Source organism: Schistocerca nitens, chromosome 4 (assembly GCF_023898315.1).
Source record: "Schistocerca nitens isolate TAMUIC-IGC-003100 chromosome 4, iqSchNite1.1, whole genome shotgun sequence".
In the NCBI taxonomy this organism is placed as follows: domain Eukaryota; kingdom Metazoa; phylum Arthropoda; class Insecta; order Orthoptera; family Acrididae; genus Schistocerca; species Schistocerca nitens.
The window spans coordinates 933420912-933429289 of record NC_064617.1 but is presented as its reverse complement, the minus strand read 5'-3'; the positions used below and the strand labels follow the sequence as shown (position 1 = coordinate 933429289).

Sequence of the window (8378 nt, the reverse complement as noted above, 5' to 3'; positions counted from 1 at the left end):
TTCTGGCGAAGTAAGAAGAAGAAACCAACTTTCGTTTGTCTCATTTATTGTGCTGCAGCTTGCACGATATCAAAGTTCCCACTCTGGGCAATCGAATAGTATGTGGCATTGCAAATTTTATATTAAACTTCTTAACTAAGCTTTTTTTCTTCGAGGAAAGGTTATTTTTATTTTATGTTGGAACAAAAGGTGCATTTGGGTGTAGACACAACAGAAGTGTTCACGCAAATGACAACACACCACATCAACTGCCAACAGGACTACTTTAATTGAAACAAGCGTTCAGTTCATAGTGCTGTGGAATGTGGGAAAAAACCGTAAATTGGCATTCATAAGAAGAAGAACAACACCAAAAATGCAACAGGAGCGTAATATGTAGTAATTTGTCCACGCAACCTGCCACTGATGATGCCTTGCAGAAAATAAAGGCGAAACGCGTATGGCATTAAAATTGTGTTTTATTCAGTTGCTATCAGACGGCCCATAAATAAAAATTATCAGTATACCGTAATAGGACTAATTAAACTTTATAGTCTGTCTTCTCTGCCGCGCGGGATTAGCCGAGCGGTCTCAGGTGCTGCAGTCATGGACTGTGCGGCTGATCCTGGCGGAGGTTCGAGTCCTCCCTCGGGCATGGGTGTGTGCGTTTGTCCTTAGGGTAATTTACGTTAAGTAGTGTGTACGCTTAGGGACTGATTACCTTAGCAGTTAAATCCCATAAGATTTCACACACATTTGAACATTTTTTGTCTTCTGTGCTCACAGAAACCGCTAAAATGTTGTAAGAATAAGTGGGATAAGAATCGATCCAGCACACCTCACTGCATGAAACTGCAAAAATTATTTGCTTTTTGTATTATAAAGACAGTGTCAAGAATATTCAGAACAGATTTGCGCCCCAACTAAAATTCCGGCGACGCGAGAAACAAACCAAAAAAGGGACTGTCCCGGTTTCTTTAGGAGACGAATTCCAGCAGGCAGGTGTGCTTTTACTGTTCAGTGACAACAGAGAAACAGGCGGCAATGAAATTAAATTATTCTGCATTGTCGTTCTTTCAGAGCACGCTTACGTCGAGTAATCCGAGTTAGTCAGTTCATAGCTCCAAGTTGAAAGGAAAAATCTTTGTGCTCGTGTGCCGTGTTTAAAGTAAAAAGCTTTGTGCTCATGTGCGGTGTAGCACGATTCGAACTGGGTACAGTCTTTCTTTGTTTTCTTTTAAAATTTTTTGTTTGTTTTTTGTTTTGTTTTGACTGTTGGTTGACAATTTTGTAAGTGCCTTAACATGAATAACAGCATTTCGGAAATTATCGAAGGAAAGGCGAGAACGAGAAGCCAATGTACTAAAAACGCTTGGAAGAGTAGATACATTTTTCGGAAAAAATGTTGCAGGTTCGACTTTGCGTTCAAGTAGTATGGATGATATTTCTGGCACTGCACCTGTTGTAAAAGAAGTAAATATAGACGAAACAAAAGTTAAAAATGTAGAAAAGCAAATTGTTCCTGATTTCGAGCTTCACAAAAAAGTAAGTGTCGAGTCAGATATTACAAAACGAAATAACGTCATTATCGATGATCCTGCAGAATGGTGTGTCAATGAATCAACAATCAACATTCTTTTACAATGTGGTATTAATCAAATTTGTAATGGTGATTTTTCTGATTCAAGAAGAGCAATAGGCGACAAAACCAGGTATTTGAACAAAAATGTATTTTGCTGAAAACTTTTAAATGGTGAATCAACTTTGTATAATTTTCTAGTATACTCCTGTAACACCGGTGCTGTTTTTTGTGCACCATGTAAATTGTTCGGAGGTAAGGCTATGATTGCTGCTAATGGTATTGCAGATTGGAAAAATATTTCTAATATTTCATCTCATCACGTGAATTCACTTTAACACAAAAATTCTGAGTTATCACTCTTAACAAGAAAAAAGTCACTTGGAACAGTAGATAACCATTTCGAGTCATATGTTGAGACAGAAAAAATGTACTGGCGCAGTGTGTTGAAAAATGTGTTTGCAGTCCTGGACTTCCCCTACGTGGACACGTTGAAAGATTCCATTCATTACATAATGATCAATTTATGATGTCTCTAACTATTTATGATGTCTCTTGAAGCTATAGCCGAGTTCGATCCTTTTCTCACAGAGCACGTTTAACAATATGGAAATCCAGGGCAGTGACATACATTTTTATCTTTCTTCAACAATCTGTGATGAAATAATAGAGCTTCTTTCTGAACGAATAAAAATAATTATCATAAATGAAATAAAACAGGCCGAATATTTCTCTAAAATAGAAGATTCTACTGTGAAAATTTCACATATTGATCAATTACGTTTCATATTAAGATATGTGAATGAGAATGTGAATCTGTTGAACGTTTCCTTCTGTTTTTAGCAAACCCAAGACACAAGTCCGAAAACTTAGCTGAGGCCATACTAAAAATCCTGTCTACAAATTCCATTGATATTACTAACTGTAGAGACCAGACATATGACAATGCAAGCAATAGGTCACGAACCTACACTGGTTTGCAGGCACACATTAAAGAACAAAATCCGAAAGCCCATTATGTGCCTTGTGCAGCACATTCTTTGAATTTAGTCAGCACTGGTACTGCAAACTGTTGTCAGGAAGCATGTTCATTTTTCAATGTAGCGCAAAAACTTGAGAGAGGATAAGTTACTCTTTCACCTATTTTTGCGTACGGAAATTTATTAAAGATTTTGTTACAGCCTGGCTCACCTTGAGCGAGACTCTAGAAAGTTAACAAACTGGTTCAAATGGCTCTGAGCACTATGGGACTTAACACCTGAGGTCATCAGACCCCTAGAACTTAGAACTACTTAAACCTAACTAACCTAAGGACATCACAAAGATGTATGCCCGAGGCAGGATTCGAACCTGCGACCGTAATGGTCGCGCGATTCCAGACTGAAGCGCCTAGAGCCGCTCGGCCACACAGGCCGGCTAGAAAGTTAACAGCCTGAGCAGATGTTGATGGAGCTTGGTAGGGCGCTAAAAGTGTGAGTTATATTTATGGTTCTTAGCTCGTAGAAACGGCATGTTAGGAGTTGGAAGCAATTGGCAGAGAGCCCCTCCCTCAGTAAATCTTGCTGAACAGGCCCACAGCCATGCAGGGGAGACAAAGCAGCCCCTTGTCGAGACAGGTCTCCAGCAGAACAATGCCGCAATACCTGCATTGACACCAGCCTAGAACTAAATCTTTCAGATTGTATATGTTCGCTTATTGGCATGGGAAGTGACATGACTTTGGAGAAAAATTATCTTCCTCTCTGTGAAAACTTAAAAAGCCAGTAATTGGCGGTTTCTTTTTTTTTTCCAGAGATGCAGATTTCTCAACTTTTGCCCTGGTTCGACATCAGTTTGTGCTGTCGTGTAGGAGGGGAGATTTAGCACCTCTACAGCCCTGTGATTGGCTCAAGATGGCGTGAAGGTAGTGTCGTTTCGTGCACTTTGTGGAATAACAGATTTTTTTCTGAAGAGGTGCAAAGCACTCGTGTGCTGGACTTTGGTCTAGAAGGAGACTTCTGGTCGATGCTCTGGCATGTGTGGTTGGTGCTTGGGATCTGTCCTGAGACTGACTTCGCTTGCAAGTAGTTTAGACTGGGGAGCCTGTGGTGAAGTTCTTACTGTACCGACAGTGTGGCTTCAAACGTCTCGGACTACTCTTTTGCCGAGGGCACACTTATTCGTTTTTGGTTTACCAGCCCCGACATTTGGTATCCTTGTGTGCTCTGTCGTCTAAGGAGCCAAATTGGTCCTTGGTGCGACCAGCGAACGGGTGTGTCACACACTGAAATCTACCGTGATTTCAGGGCTCTGGTAGAGAGTAGATTGCGATCCGTGGCCGCGATCGATTCACAGGTCTCACCTCCGCGGCACACATTCCGCCAGCTGCAAGTTACATCACAGCACAAAGCAAACAGAGTAACGTACTGCTGCTCCGGCATTGTCAGGGTGTACAGATCTCAATCGTCACTTGCTCCCAGCTGCACCTATGTAGTGAAACAATAGTATATTTAATCAAAGTCTGCTCAGTGTCAGATCAATTCAGACTGCGTTATCCACATTTTTAGGGCCAGAGTACTTGACTCACCTTTGCCACCCAGGATCCTTGTCCATTGTACTCTTCAACCACCTGTTGGTTGTTTACGGCATTCAATCAATAACTTGTTTAGCATAATTTATGTCTGTCTTTGTTTTCTCGCAGTACTCGACAATTTGTATGCCAGATGAGTGAGGAGGAAGGAAAGATATAGAGCACTGCTGGACTCCTTCACAGATTTCAGTAACCTTAAGAACACTTCACCTGATGACATTGCTGAACGTGTAGCAAAACTCCAAGCGTCATATGAAACAGATTTTAAGCCATCATTCCCTAGTGAATGTGTAGATTTTGCGGAACTTTTGAAATCTTCTGAGATTAGTGATATACCAGTCTAAATGAGTGAATTTTTACAAAAAGAGAGGTTACAGTCCGTGCTCCTGAATGCTGACATTGCTCTTAAAATATTTCTATGTATGGCAATTACAAGTTGTTCAGCAAAACGCTCGTTTTCGGCTCTTAAAAGACTGAAATCGTACCTACGTACTAAGTTGTCTGAGGAGAGATTGAACGCCCTGTCCATTCTTCACATCAAAGCCAACCTCCTAAATAATAGAACGTGCATTTTTATGTGCTACACATTTAAGTTATTAGATCGTAAAACGATAGATTAATTTTAATTTCGAACGCGTCTCTGTATATGCACGTATTAATTTCTAATCTATGACACATTCGTTTCAATTTTTAGACGAACACACTTTTTTATTTTCACTTTCAACAATTTCGTGTAAAAGATCATATTAAAAGTGAATGTATAACAAAAATCCGTTGTCTCCTGCACGCCCTACTGAATTTTTAGGCCATGAAAGTTATTTTCCTTGTGTTCGTTTCTGTTGTCTTTCGAGAGAGGAATGTGTTAATACAATGCAGTTTTAAGTTTGTTTTATCCGCTGCCGTACACCAAGTACAATTCAGAAACCATATTATATTTTGATTGAGCGCGACTAGACCTCTGACGCGTCCTTCAGAACAACGAATAACAGAGTGCGGAAACAGCTCACAGCGCTCCCACCCAAAATGGCAGTTGTGAAGTGATCGGGTAATAGTTATTATTTAGACTAAAACGTTTTTTTTCAGAAGAGGTGGGGAGGGGGAGCGTATATAATATGGCGTGTCTACGGGCGCAAAATTTTTAAAACCGCCACTGGATACATGATATGTCCGGGGAATCCTGTCTTAATGCCCACGACAGAAGTTAACACCACTCTCATATTCGTTTCCTTGCAGCGCGTGATGGAGAGAGATGTGATAGGGATGGAGCCAATGAAGAATGCTTAGGACACTTCCTCGCGCCGGAGTTAACGCGCGGCCCAACTGCAACAGCAGCAGCAGCAAAAATATTAATTTCCCCTCTTCTGTAGTCATTTGTTTTCTTCCGTTACATTGTCGACGTCTTACACCACCATTTTCACGTAACTGGCTGAAGAGTCTGATAATTGCTGGGATGGTTGGCGTCTATTAGGATATGTTGCCGCATGCACGTGCAGGAACTGCATTCTTCCTGCAGTCTCCATACACTGTGAGCATGTTGGCTTTATCTGCACTGGTAAATCTCATCGTCCACTCACGACCCACTCCTTCTACTGTCAAACACTGACTGACTAGCAAGTCTCAATGCACTCAGGGAACACACAAACACACTGTACGCAAACATAACAACATAGTGCCTAGCAACTACACAGGTTGAACGGCGCAGAACAAGTGTAGTTGTGGAAACTTTTCAGAATACGATATCTCGTAAATTACTCGCTCTACAGTCCTGCAACAAGTAACATTGACATTCTACACTACTTTTAGTTTGTTAATGTGTATGTTTGCACAAAAATTACATTTTATAAGTATTATTGCATTCTGTTTATTGGATAACAATACGCCGGCCGCGGTGGTCTCGCGGTTCTAGGCGCGCAGTCCGGAACCGTGGGACTGCTACGGTCGCAGGTTCGAATCCTGCCTCGGGTATGGATGTGTGTGATGTCCTTAGGTTAGTTAGGTTTAAGTAGTTCTAAGTTCTAGGGGACTGATAACCACAGCAGTTGAGTCCCATAGTGCTCAGAGCCATTTGAACCATTTTTGATAACAATACTACCGTCTGACTACCAATCCATTCTGTGAAAATCGCACATCAGTAGCACTTTCCACTTCCGCAATATTCGCGGTGAAGATTTTAGGTGATTCACCCTGCATATTTCGCCACACACTACCGTAAAAAACCGGACGTATTCGGCTGAAGCCGGGCACTAGGCAACCCTAGACACGACGGCTGCCTCATCTCCGAATAGTGATGTTGGAACTATCGCAAGGAACCAATTTCGTCAGTGCCATATGCTAATTCCTTAGCAGAGAGAATGAACAGGATTGATAGAATGTTACTGTCTCAGGTCGCGCTAAATACACCTGTATCGCCTACGATTACTTTCTGTCCATGACAGAGCGCTAGGTTTGGAGTGTTATGAAAATCTCTGTGTTCTGAGAATTTCAGATGGTAATTTTACAACATCATTTTTTTAGGGTTGTCCGTGGAACAAAAGCGAATGCCAGTCCGATGTTAAAGGACACGTATCGGATTACAAAGAAGATTACAGTATTCACACATGCACAGACAGTCGTCTCACGATTCGTGCTTAAACGCTACACGAAGGCATAGTAAAACTTCAATCAAAGTGTGTTGTATCAAAGGTATACTGAAAGTAAACAGCTTGCGACCATGGTGTATGCCGTTCGGTGGATTATGGTCGTTCGGTAAGAGAAGAGTTAAGTTTCTTATGAATAGTTTTGAAGAGATCTTTACGGATTCTCTCATTCTTTTCTCTTTATGTAATTCAAGTTTGCGATCTGATGTATTCTTTTCGTAGCTCTCTGTTCAATATTTTCGTGGCAACTCTTCTCACCGGTAGCGCATCGACTGCAACATTCTGCGGAATAAGCTCATAAACCGAAGTGCATTTCACGCACCTGTACTAAATTAAGAATCTGTTCCTCATTCTGTTGTTGACAGTGTGTAAGAATATGAAAAAATGTATTCGTGTAATTAATTATTTATGAGAAGAATGCAGTATGTGAGTAGAGAAAGCCATTGGACAAGCGTTTGAATCAATGATAGAGAAATTCAGACAGATATATCAACAATCAGCACTATGCATAAACTTCATAGTACGCATTGAAGGCGACATGAACAGCAAGACAAAAAAGGTACACTGCAACAAATGAGCGTAGAAGTTCGTTTGCGGATTCATTGTTTCTCGTTGTCCCATGTGGTCTAGTGGCTAGGATAGCTGGCTTTCACCCAGCAGGCCCGGGTTCGATTCCCGGCATGGGAAAATATTTTTAATATCTTTGTTTATGGCTAGTCATTTATAAATTTACCTGTCAATCCCAGATTCTCCAAAGAATCGAACCACTACACTAAAACAACTTCAAACGTTTTATCTCTGCTTAGCAACGTAAACAGAGACCGCAGTTTGGTTGGCATTGTGAAATAATTTAAAAATATAGTTGTATTACAGACAGTTATACTTTGAGCTGTGTCCATTATCGTTCATAGCCTTTTGACAAGCTATTACACAAAAGTTTCGTTTATCTGGGACCAGAATAGCGGCTTTTGCGGCCGTCCTCAGCGGACGCGCTGTGGCTCTTCTGTTTGGATTTTATGACTCTGCGTTACAGTGTTGTGTAAAATTGCAGCATTTTAGTTTCCTTGTTTTCGTGAGCTGTTAACTGCTGACATGGCTACCACGTTTCCCAGAAAGCTTACCCTAAGATTTGGATTTGACAAAGCAACCCGCAATGTTCAGCCAAGTTCACTAGAAATTCATGACTGGATCGTTGACGTTATTGGCATTACTTAGGATCAGACGCACACTGCTTATTATGACTTGGAGCAATACTGCTTTTTTGTGAAGCTGCTTTCCCCGTTGGTGCTGGAACGGATTTTGCAGAAATTTGAAGGAAAAGCTGAATTCCGCCATCGCGATAATTCGTTGAGTACAGTTACCATTTCAAATGCTGATGTTGATTATAAACAAGTCAGAGTATTTAATTTGCCCCCTGAGGTAGAAAACTGCTACTTAAAAGACGCATGATCTAAATACGATGACATCAGGCAAATTCGTAATGAACGATGGTCAAGCCAGCATAGATCGCAATCCTTTAGTAGTGTTCCTAATGCAAACCGTGACGGTGGTCTCCAGTCAGATTCTCAGGAAGTATCCGGCATGGAGTGGCATCAAATGATAGACTAGCGGGAAA

General features: G+C 41.1%; 1 non-coding gene across 1 annotated transcript; it reads left to right on the top strand.

The window, feature by feature from the left end:
• Positions 1-7378: 7378 nt before the first annotated feature.
• On the top strand, positions 7379-7450 carry Trnae-uuc (transfer RNA glutamic acid (anticodon UUC)). Its single transcript has one exon. It is a non-coding gene; the product is annotated as a tRNA-Glu (tRNA).
• The last annotated feature ends 928 nt before the right edge of the window (positions 7451-8378 follow it).